Genomic DNA, 13208 nt, shown 5'->3' with positions numbered 1-13208 from the left:
AGAACAACAAAAAGATTGAACCACAACCTGTTGCAAATGGTGAAAAAGAATCATGTGAATTAACTCAAATATTAGACTTGAACTCAACAGCAACTGAAATGTCTGATTTTGGTGAACCATAGGTTCATTATTTCATATTTTAAAAGCCAAATCACTTGCATTCGGTACATACAACAGAACAAGGTTTTTGTGTAAAGAATAGAGAATTCTTAGACTGTATTTAAGAACTGATTTTTGCTTTTGTAGCTCTCCCCTCGATGTTTACAGTGCAGACCACAACACATAAACTAAACACTATGCAGCTGTACACTACTAAACTGCAGCACTAATCACATGAATCTGGGATAAAAACCCTAAAGGAAAAAAGTTGTTTACACTGATTGGAACAATCCACAGGTGTATGCATGTGTTCATGACACGTCTGAAAATCACCAGGTGTCTTGGGGTGTTTTTCATCCCTCTGTGAGTATTCTTGTGTGTTCATGGAAGACACTGTGGGAGAGGACAGGGATTTATGTCCCTTCAGTGGCTTTTTCAGACACATCTGACTAGCCAGGTGTTGACAATTGTCATCTCACCTCCACACTATTTGTTTGCCGTTCCTGATGCTTATATTTCTTCCATTTTACACATTATTTAATCTCTACTTTTCTTCCATGCATTTCTGTTTTCCGTCCTTAAAACCTTTGCTCTCTTAAAGCCATCCTTCATTTAGCCCTGACAACACACTGCTTATTCCTGCTTTTCATTCTCCCCTACTTTCTATCTCTTTTTTCTTTGTTTCTCCGCTCTACCTCTTATTTCATCTTTTATTTCTCATGCCTCTTTAGCCTCCACCTATTCTCCCTCCTGCCTATTACATTCCACAGGCACACCCTTCATGAGCCTCTCCTTTCCCAATTATCTTTCTGGCTAATTCTCACATCTCCTTATTTTTCTACTCATTTTACTCTTTTCCTATTCTATTTTGATCCGACTTCCTTTTGTTTCTTCCTCTCTTTCCCTACATAACTGCTTTTCTTGACTTCTTTAAATCCTCACTCTTTGCCTCATTTTTGTTATTCTCTCAACCCCCCCTCCTGCTTCATTTACAGATTCTCCAGGGCTTTGCTTAATTTGAGTCTCCCTCCTTCTCATTCTTTTCTTGCTTTGCAAGGTGAGAAGAGAAGAGGGAGGGGAAACCGTCAAAAATGACAGAAAAACGAGAGCGAGATGATTACAGTTAAGTCATTTAAACAATGGGCTAATTGAATTGACAAGTAATTGTCTCTGTTAAGCTTCTCACTGCTGTTATAACAGCTGTGTGTGTTCTAATTGTGTTTTCTTTTTAAAACTTGGCTGGATTAAAACATGTACGGAAAACAAGACATAAATGATTCCAGTCTGCTTAATAGTTTACCAATTATTGCGTTTACAATCTGAACACTGTTGCTGAATTGCTTGTGTGAATATAACAGGTATGATGAAGAATTAGCAGCGGAGCTCAAAGCAAAAAAAATTGCCTTTTAATTCCAGTCACATACACTCAGTGTGCAATCCCAGTGAGGAGAAACAATCAGGGAAGCTTTGCATGACACTGAGCAGTCTGGTATCTGATTGGCTCATTTCCTCTGCAAACTCGTCAACTGAAGGCCCCTCACTGCTAAACTATGTGCACAGCCAAGGCAAGTGAGTACACCAGCAATAGCTGGCAGGTGTAGGCTGACTTAGGAATGAACCAGTTATTAATAGTCACATTTAGTAAGAGTGGCACACACACAATCCTTCAGAGTTTTGATGAGCACTGCAGGTGTTGCAGGACTACATATGCTAAAGAAGCAACAATCACCTGTTGGGTCCAGCATGTCACTAAATTGAACCTGTTGGCCATGTGTTATGAGGTGCATGAGAACATATTTTACATTTCTTCATGAACCATCATACTTCTTAACCATATGGCTTCATGATCATCTGCACTCACTTCAGATTCTGGTCCCACCTCTTCCACAATTATCATATTTAATCCAGTGATTGGCATTCAGCTGCTCTTATTTCAGTTTCAGGGTAATGTGAGGGCTCTCACTGTTGCTTAAGTACTCAGGATGGAGTAGTTAACTCAGACACATAATGAAGTGTATGCAGACAGAGAGCTAATATGGGAAAAATTCCAACCAAAGGACCAGTATTCAGAATCCGTTTTATATTAAATGTTTGGTGGTGTAAAAATGTTAACGTGTATCTTAATAATATAGAAAACTGGTTTTCTGTTTTCTATATGACCATTTCTGGGTCTACATGTTGTTTTGGTTCAGAAAATGAAACACTGTGGGTTGGTCCAAATTCTTTCATTTTCAATAAAATGATCAGTATGGCTGTTCTCCCAGGTTTTATAATAAAGTTTAACAACCAGACATCCATGAAAAAGACAATTTACGAGGTTTAGCGAAGTAAGAATTTAGCAAGAAAGCAGCTATCTAGTATCTAAAAATAATATATCATGTTCCGACTTAAGTATTGGTAAAACATTAGAATGTTCGCCTTTGCTATAACTTACTTAACATAAACAAAGACGGAAAACTAAAAATCAGCAACATTTGGAGAGTTAGTGAAGTTGGGCTATCTTGCGTATAATGATGTATTACCTGGTGGCTAGCTACAGTGCTATAGTTAGACTTAAGTAAACATATTAGCGAAGTGAAAATGTTTAGGGTTCAATTTAAGATTTTGGTGATCTCTTTTGGAGTTTTTGTTGCCCTGTTTAGAAATGAGAAGTTTTTACAGACAAAGGTAAAGAAGACCTTTTGAGTCTTTTTTTCTTCAAGTTGGGTGCTCAAGGCTCACACCTTCACCTCTCACTGATAAGTTCAGTAGAGGACCATGGTCACATTCAGCCAAAGAGCAGCAACTCTGGAATGATCAGGAACTCAGACACTGCATTCAAGGACACAATGACAAAACGGATGTGTCTGACATTGGGTCACTTGATGAATGACGATCTCCACACTGTCCTCATGTTTAAAGTTATATTTATTTTACACAGTTGACCACAGCTTGTGTATGTAACCACCCAAGACTGCACTTGTCCCATGTCAGTGACATAATGCAAACAAAAACAATGATTTGCTTCTTAAAACCATAGACAGTATATAAAAGATGGACTTTGCCTTCCTTGCATCGCTCATTAGTTTGTGACGACCGAGTTGAGCATTTCGGACTCAATTTTTTGAAATGCAGACGATGTGAAACTAAAAAAAAATCTAGTTAGCCACACCTTACAGCTCACTCTCTTTATTGTGATCATAATTAACAAAACTGACATCATGTTTTACTAGGAAAAATGCAACACGAGTCAATAAATTCATCAGAATCAGGTGTTTGAAAAGGTCACAGATCTACGGCCAGAGTTACTAAAACATACCAACATCCAAACTGAAAAAAGTAGTCTGTGTTTACAAAGAGAGAGCAAGGAGAAGATTAAGTTTAACAGGTGGAAGATTCTGCGACCTCCCTCTTGCATTTCTATTTCTAAAAGTCTCTTTTTTGCTCAAAATATAGGAAGAAGGGTATTTAAATGAAGTGAACAAGCTAATTTACAAATGTTTGCAACTGCAATTTACTACTAATTGCACCAATATTTAACACAGACAAAAAGTCTGTCTTATTTCTTTGCGCTTGATATGGCGGCACTTATTGCTGTGCAAAAGATGCATCATAGAGACTTGGACTCTGTGCTAGGAGAGTGACACATTTCTCCACTAGAGTCAATTTATTTGGAATGTCAGAAAAAGATGTGATAATAACATATAGATTATCAAGCCACCCATTTCTAAATTTGCTTAGAGAAGTCCGATATGACCTCCAGCCTAAAGAAGTCACACAATACCATCAGCAACAAAACTTCAACTCTTCTTGATCACACTGTGTGCAATGGGGTTCAAAGCAAAATGGCTAAAGAATGGCGGGATGATGTTGACTTTGGACCCTTTCCTGAAAGTAATCAGGCCTTGCATGGACACTAGTCTGAACAATGCATTTACACATACTTTATAACATTCCTGAAATTATAACATATTTGACATTTTTTTTGGCAAACAGCACAACGTTTGTGAATCGCCCTCAAAACCGACCACGCCTATCAGCTCTTTGGAGATCGTGCACACACACTATTTCGCCATTTTAAGTAAATCTGGCCCCAAATCAGGAGTGGGATAATATTGTCCTCAGACCTTTATAGAAGGAGAGTTCTCAACCTGCTGGGCTTTAGAGGGAGAATGCAGGCATCACTATTGATACCCTGAGACTGGGTGCGTCTGTTATTTAGAAATGTATGAAATAAACATCACTCTGTAATTCTACTACCACTAATACTTACTACTTGTACTATTCAAACATGTCATAGGACAGTTCAGGGTTCAGCTGCTATAAAATGAAAGCTAAATCTGAAATATGTGTTTATGTAACTGAAAACTCATGCTTTCTGTTTACCATGAATGCAGGGGATCTGATTTGTGCTTATACTGGTAAAAATCACATCCCGCTAATTAGCTCTGGATTAGAGCCAAGCTCTGTATGCCATCTGCAGCGCTGTCATGATGAACATGGTGCTCAGTGTTTCCTGACCCTCTCCTGCACAGACTGAAATATGCCCCCAACTCGTCGCAGATTTATGACCTCCTCAGTTCTTGTGGGTCACGTGGTTTAGCTCTGCAGCCGTGATAAATGGCTGCCTTTCGATGTCCTGGAGGTTGGAATAAGGCAAGCGGAATTCATGGGTGGGAAAGGACACTTGGGAGAAGAGTTTTCATCTGTTACTGTGGTAAAGCTGTAAGGCAAGGTGAAGGCAAAGAGGGAAAGAAAGTGGTGAAAGAGGAGGACTCTATGATGATGGAGAGGAAATGGAAAAAGCAGCACGATTCTGCAGAGCATAAGGTGAATGTGGAAAGGGAAGGAGATGGGGAGTAATAAGAATTTTGAGAGGCCAATTCAAATATGAGATGGTGAGATCGAAAAGCAGAGATAGAGGCAGAGCTGACAGAAAATGAAAGACTTGAGCAGTGCTGGTGTTGAAGTGGGTTTTAATGAAAAACCCAGGATGACATTGATATCTTTGTTGCTATTTGAGTATAAGCTACTTTACTGTGACTGAATGCCATATGTCACCAGTTCTCAAAAATAAATCTTTAAATCTGTCACTCCGAGGATAGTGCCCAATTCCTCCATATACGTCCCTTCAAAAATGAACTTTGGATACTCTGGTTACATTAAACCTGCATTCTTTCTAATATCGAGCAGGGGGCAATTCCTTGGTTTGCAAAAACAATTTTCTTCTTTGAACAGAAGACAATGACCTGACTAGACACTTGATACATAACGACATGAACATGTCCAATTTAGAGTTAAACTGATATCACAGGGTTAGAGTACCATATCTTCTGATATTTTTTGTCCAAATAAAATGATCTGACCAATCAGACCACTGCATTTGGCAGTGTTTGTTCATATCTCAAAACATGCACCAGGACAGAATATACAAATAGTAGAATAATACTATTTTGGCTCACACACCCACACACACACAGCGAGACCCTGCTACGCCTCTCTGAAATTACATTTCTCTGCCTCCTCAGATGTAGTCCCAACTCTGCCAACAAGAGCTCAAACTGCCCCACTGACATCCTGAAATATGTACAAAAGCAGACGTGATACGCTTTCACAACGGCTTCAACTCCTGGATCAAACCATGAAATTCTCCCTGCTGCTGCCTTCTCATGAGAATTGCATGAACCGGGAATCTCTGTTTCTTCCTTTTCCTGTTTAAAAACACTGGGACCATCTCATCATAGGGTCTAGACCAGTGGTTCTTAAGCTTGTTGGAGGTACCGAACCCCACCAGTTTCATATGCGCAGTCACTGAACCCCTCTTTAGTGAAAAATAAAATATGATTTTTTCAAATTCAAGACAGAGATATGTTTTTTACTGGTGCACAAAATGAGCCTTGCATGTCACGGCGGAGGCTCTGCCGAACCCCTGAGACCGACTCACTGAACCCCTAGGGTTCAATCGAACCCAGGTTAAGAACCGCAGGTCTAGACTTTGAGTGGACCACTGCAACACCATGATTCTATTTCAGCCATTTCAGCTCTCTCTCTGTTGGTGATTTGCTGCTGTGCTTGGGATCATTGTCCTGTTGCGTGACCCAACCACGCTTTTGTTGTTGGGTAGGTAGCCTCACATTTGACTATAGAATACTTTGGTATACAGAGGTCCTGTAGCTGCAAAACAAACTCAAACCATCACCCATATCAACCATGTTTGATAGTTGCTGTGAGGTGTTTGTGCTGATATGTTGTGTTTAGTTCTTGCCAAATGTGTCACTGTGCATTATGGCCAAAACTATCTAGTCTATCCACTGAAATCTTATTGTTTGTCCAGATACAGCTTTGCATACCTAAGGTGTCTCTTCTTTTTAGAGAGAACAGACTTCTGTTTGCCCTTCCAAAGAAGCCATACTTTTTCAGTCTCTTTCTAACTGTACTGTCATGAACTTTAACATTCAACATGCTAACTGAGGCCTGTAGAGTCTAAAATGTAGTTCTTGTGTTTATTTGCAGTTTCTCAACGCATTGCTCGGTCTGACCTTGGTGTAAGTTTCCTAGGATGGCCACTAGTGCAAAGATAGTGGCATTATGTTTGCTCCAGACTAGCAACCTCCTAAAACATCTACTTTAAGAAAGCAAGAGCTTTATTAACAAGCATATGTTACACCAATTTCAGATAACTTGACTATTTTTCAGAATTTAACGTCTCAAATCAAATATTTATTTCTGACATTAGCAAAGACAGTGGCCCAGAGTCAGATTTGGGTCTCTGGATGTTGGAATCAAAGTGCAAATAGAAGAAATAGAAGTCTGTATCTCCCTGAATAATAAAAATGTAGAGACAAGTGTGCAAAAAAACACCCCTATTCAGACTTACCCAGCTTGCCCACCCTCTGAGCAGGTCTTTTTTGCACAGGAAATTCACTTTACTTTTGGATGCAGCATCCTTAAAAGAATCCTAGATGCTTTTTTCCTCCCTCCCTTCATTTTTTAATTAAAAAAAAAAAAATCATCTGTGGGAATAAGCTTTCAGGAAGTGACATTTTCACTGCAGTTGTGACATGAGATTAAGTTAATCTGTGGCATGGTGTGTCTGCAGCAATGGCGGCAGCGTCGCACTGATGTAAACAGCATTACGACTTTCCTCTTCCCCCATTGGGAGGGCTCCATGGCTGTCTGGGTAATTCCATCTTATTGGGGCAAACAGCATGGGGCACCTGCCATGGACAACAATGTGAGCTTACATGGCTACCGCTAGATAGTGTGCCGCTGCATGTTGCCTGCATGTTGGAGGGAAGAAATGATCTGTTTCAGTGGGTAAGAAGTTCACAGAACTAAAAGGATTAGACTGGCAGGGAAGGGAGGAACATGTTATACACAGGTGGACAACAACAAAGCAGAATACAAGCTTATAAAATAATGTAATCACAGCACTGCAAGCAAAACATGTTTGCAATGTAAATGTATTTCAAGCTCTTTTTTTCTATAAGTTTTCTCTAAGTGTTCTGATGTACTGCATAAATTACCAGAACAATACTTTGAAATTCAATTGAAACTCAAATGCAACAAAAAAGAAAACAGAAAGCGAAGCAAAAGAGACAAAACCCCCCAAAAGTTGTCAGCTACAGTTTCAAAGTAAGCACACGCAATGATTATTGACATAGAAAATGTTTACAAAATGTGCTACTTTTTCCCGTGTGTTGTTAACGAGCACTGTCGTCTTGTAACATATTGATGACTGGCTGATGGTAAAATAAAAATAAATGAACATTGAATCAGATGAATGGCGTTATGGGGCTCTTAATATCAAAGAATGGCCTCTCCTGTGTGGCCTTTTCCCCTTTTTTCTTTCAAACACCAGCATATCACATTTGCCCGCTGTTCCTCTATTCCGGTCTTTGCATGAATTCTACTGAAGTCAATTGAACTGCCCTGCATGTTAATAAATGACTCTAAAGGGCTGCGCAGTGGATTTAAATGTGAGCCACTCATCACTTAGTGACCAAAGGTTGGAAGGGAGAACTGGCTGTAATGAGTGGTTCAGTTAGCAGCATATTATCCACAACTGCATTCCAGGGAAAAAGCTGTTATAAGTAGTTAGTAAAAAAAAAAAAAGTACTCATACTAGCACCGGGGCTTAAAGTGGGCTGGAAAGCAGACATAATCATTGCAGAATGTAAACCTCAAAGCAGCAGCACAGATTAGCTGATCACAGGCCGTACACAAAGAAAACAAACACGCTGGAGATCACTGCAGAAATTTACATGTGCCTTATTTCTAGGTAGGTTAAGTCTTTTACCTGCCGACGGCATTGCTGCTGTGGAAAGTAGGTTCCCCCAAACCTGCCAAGTTTCCCACTCAACACTAAGCAGAGAATCGCCATGGCAACCAAGAGAGAAGCATTTTAAAAGATGGAGCTGTCGAATTTTAACCAACACCATGATTTTTTTTTCTAAATCTAACACAGTCGTTTTTAACGAATATTCTTAAGTGAGTTATTTTTACTGCCTAAACTGAGCCAAACAGTTCTGATATTGCAACTATGGTACAAGTGGCGTACCATAGTTGCTGGATCCACCTGGATCTTCTGTTGAATGTACTGTTTGAGCTTGTATACTAGTATACCATGTGTGATGAATGTGACTTGAACTTGGGTCTCTAGCGAACCACGAAATCCCTCCAACCACCAAATATTGACTTTCGAAAGCTAAAATTATTCATATTATGTACACACACAGAAATCTGGACATGTGATACCAGAAGGATAAAAAAACAAAAACAAACTGTGCTTAAGGACTAAAAAAAAAAAAAAAGAAAAAAAAAGAAAGAAGCATGAATCAATAAATTAGAGGTTGCGACTACTTCACAACTGGTATCCAAGATTAAAATCTGTACATTAAACAGAAGAAGAATAGTACATTAGAACAGTATACAATATGACAGGGGAATACATTTCATATGTCCGGCAGGTTTGTGAGTTACTAGAGAAAATGTCATTTATACATCAAAATGACATAACTCCCTGATAGATGTCAAAGTGGCCTGAGCAGTCATCCCTATCTGTTATCACTCTTTAAAAATATACTCATACCAGAGGCATTAATGCAGCTCTAACACTAATGTGACTTCTGATACTTGCAGCTGATAACAGGTTGTTTGGTTTCCCCTATCCAAAAGGCCTTTCATCATATGGCTGGAATAACCTGGAGCAGAAAATCTGCAGAGCAGTAATCGAGAAAATTGATTTCAGGTTGTGCTCCTGGAGCTGAGTGGCAGAGGTCGGCTCTACCACCTCACCTTATATACACACCGACAGACGCAAGCACGCATGTATGCACTCGCACACACTTTAGAAAATGAAAATGGTGGCTCTTGACAGGTTGTGCCTCCTAACATGGTAAAATGCTAATTGGTTTAGGGATACTTATTAAATTATTTATAGATACACACTAAATCAAAATCAGGATGCATTAATTTGGAAGCTGCTTTTATCTAAAGTGGCTTACAAGAGCATTCAAAAGAAGGTATATAAAAAAAGTGTATCAATTTTAGATAAAACTGGGTTTTTTTGGGGTTTTGTAATGTGTTAAAAGGGCTAATTAAAAAAGTAGCTTTTATATCTATGACAGAAGGTAGTGACTTCTGGTGTCCTGACGGAACTCAATCCACCATTGTGAAACCAAATCCAGGCAGAAAAGGCGAGTGGAGTGTAAAGATTTTACACAGGCTTGGAGTTGGGCAGAAGCAAGTCTATCATTTTTGAAGTGCCACATTAAAATGCTCCACAACATGCAGCTGTGGTATGAAGGTTTTAAATGAATGTCACCCTAAGTTCTGGATATTTATAGGATTTTTTTAATAGCAATGTAGATCAAAAAAGCTTTGCATAAAAATTATATAAATAAAAATAATTTGCTGCTAGAGACTCAATCGAGGATATTTTGACTTGAGAAACACAAATGCTGTTAATAATGTTAGTTACGGCATTCTGGCTTACTGACACACCTAAACTGAACTGAATCACCGTTAATTTAATTAGTTACAGTTTTTGTTTGAAAGTAAAATTATACGAAAAAGACAGCAAACGCATTTAGACATTACATTCTTATGAAGGGTTGGAATATTTTTCAGGTACAGGAAAACAGAAGTAGATCCCAATTGTTTCTACAGATAAAAACGAGCATAATTAGCCAAAGTAACAGAAATCTATTAAAGCTTTACACACAAACACACACGCGCACACGCTTTAAAAAAAAAAAAAAAAAAAGGAAAAGGAAAAGAAAAAAGATGAAGGCAGAAGTACAAAAATTGCTTTTGTGTGTTTGAAAACTGTGTCCTTGTCAAAGCATCGCACATTCATCAAACTAAAGATCAGATTTAATTGTTTCCAGAGGAGTCAAATTAATTGCATCGTGACACTAACACTGTCGTCTTACTCTGAGTGATCCACAAATAAAACATTAAATAGTCACAAATTACAGTTCCGCTGCATGTGAAACAGAAAATCCTCAAAGTGTTTTAAATAATAAACCCATCGGTTTTTCCATAGCAACTACCAAGCGTCATGTGGCGATAATATGTGTTTGATACATGAAGTTATTTAATCAAAGTGCTGTGGCTTTGTTTTCTTTGATAATGATAACTTTACATCAGTAATTCTTGATCCTCTTTTAGGGAACCAAAAACTATAATTATCTTTCTTGCCCAAAACTTTACAGACTTAAAGACATGATTATTTAAATCTGTGGCTGTATCCAAAAAGTGTCCTTGGACTGAACGCATTGGTATACTCCATGAAAGCACCTTTGAGATGAGGAGAGTAAAAATAAAGCCAGGAAGGCAAATTGCCAAATAATTTATTTTATTAAAAAGGGTTAACATAAAGAAAAAGCTGTACCACGGTGTCTGTGGAAAATAACAACAATAAAACATAGACCTCAACAAACACCCCTTCACTTGCAGGAGAACATGGGCTGCACAGCGCCTCTACCAGCTTTTATACCCAGCACTGATTGCTGAGTGGAGTCAGCTGCACACTGGCCCAACAGAAAAACCAGCAGGTACCTGAGTCACAGAGAGCAGCAGGACACGCATACAACGCCCCACAATGCCACACAAGAGTTGCAACAATTTCTTATCGAAGCTTGTTTCCATTGTTAAAAATAGTTCAAAAAGAAAAAATTGCCAGGCAACGCTAAGTCAACTTTTTCAGTCAAATAACTAAATTTTGAGAAATTTGAGTTACAAAGGGTATTCTTAAATGGGAGTACACTACAAAAGTCTTGAGTCACACCTCATGTTTGTAAAATATTTTGCTTGGAAAAAGGGAAATAGATGCATTGTACTGAAATGTGTAATTTACATTGAAATACAGTATATTAAGCAAAAGCAGAGTTTGTACAATTCTAATTTTTTAGCTTCAACAAAGTCGACCTTTATTCTTGAACACAGCCTGAACTCTCTAAGGCAAACTTTCTTCTTCTTTAAATAGTCTTCAGGAATAGTTCTCCAGGCTCCTTGAAGGACATTAAAAGCTCTTCTTTGGATGTCGGCTGCCTTTTTCTCTGCCAATATGGAAAAGAAATAGAAAAAACTTATAAAAGACTTGCTTTAGCTTGCTTCATATAGTGAATCATATAAGGCTTATATGATTTACTAATGAAAGTGGCCACTTTCTCATTACTTTCGTATATTGTTTTAGTAAGTATCCAAAGCATACAAGTTTCATTTATATAATTTTTCAAGGGATCTTATATCTGTTTTCACTCTTGTATGCTTTTCATACAAGTTTCACACAGGACAGATACAAACTATAAGATTTATATATATCTTTTATCAAAGTGATTCCACACTGCTTTAGTAATGTTAAGATTCAGGATTTGAGGAGGCCAATGAATGCTGGTGTTCTATTTGTGTTGCCTTTTCTATCCAGGTATGTTTCCGCTGCTTTGACAGTGGGTTTTGGATCATTGTCATCTTGAAAATGAAGCCATTAGCAATCAGATGCTTTTCAGATGGTATTCTATGGCATACCAACTTCTCCATAAGATGTGTTGCCACGAATATTCTGTTAGTTCTTGTGTAATTTGGCTGTTTCCTTTCCTTAAGAATGGCTTCTTGACACCCAGCCTTCTTTTTTTTTTTTTTTTTTTCTGCCTGTCCCATTTGGTTCTTTAGCCATCAGAATTGTTGTCTGAAGACCAACTAGGATACCCAATGGATATACTTTGCCAAATGGATCATCGTGGCATTGCCGTATTGGTCCATTTGGTCGATCTTTGTTTTTATTATTTATTATATTTTATTTTCAGATGTTACAGACGGGACAGACATGAGTGAGGGATAGGAAAGGGAGAAAGAAAGAGGAAGGAAAGGAAAAACAGAAGGGGAGAGGGACAGTGAGAAAGGTGGGGAGAAAAAAAATAAAAATCTCCTGGATCACCTGTTGAGAGAAGAATAGAAAACAAGCAAAAAAAACAAAAAAAACAAAACAAAGCAACGTACTAAACACAACACCATCGCATTAATCTAGCTAAGTGTAAACAGCAGTAAATACTAAATATTCAATGTTGTTGTGCAGCACGCAGGACAGATGTGCTTCGAAGTAGCAGCCAAGAAAGGTGTAATTTGGGTCTACGAGCAGTGAACACCCGTGTGCATACCTGTGTGGATCAGCGCGCTTGTATTCCAAAGGTTTCTCCATGTAACGATCTGCTAGGGAGTGTGGGGGGGCCACAGCCCCGTCCTCCAGGGTGTGAAGCGGGTATGGAGGAGATCAAAACTCCAGACATCCAGAGGCCCCCAGAACACAAGAGACCAAGGAAGACCAACAGAGGGGCAGCCGCGCCACTGTTCCAGTAAGAGCTGAGGAGAGTCCCAGATGAGGGCTCACTCAGCAGCCGTGGAGCAGAAGCCAGGGGGAGTTGCAGTGACGCGCCCATGAGCTCCGCCGGCCCCCAGCTGTGCCTGAGTACACCCAGCCTTCTACTGAGATCATTTCTGATGAGGCTTCAGTGAACAGTAGATGGATGAAGGGCCATATGCATCTCTCAGGTCTTTTCCCCCTATTTCTTAAAACATGACTTTCAGATACTGTTTCTATTTTCTTTTGTCCTCCAGTGGTTCAGATT

The sequence above is a fragment of the Aulonocara sp. 'chitande type north' Nkhata Bay genome, linkage group LG10, assembly GCF_057382095.1.
Source record: "Aulonocara sp. 'chitande type north' Nkhata Bay isolate Kocher_YH1m ecotype deep benthic linkage group LG10, A_spYH_male_GT1.1, whole genome shotgun sequence".
Classification (NCBI taxonomy): Eukaryota; Metazoa; Chordata; class Actinopteri; order Cichliformes; family Cichlidae; genus Aulonocara; species Aulonocara sp. 'chitande type north' Nkhata Bay.
Note: the sequence above shows the minus strand (reverse complement) of the source record.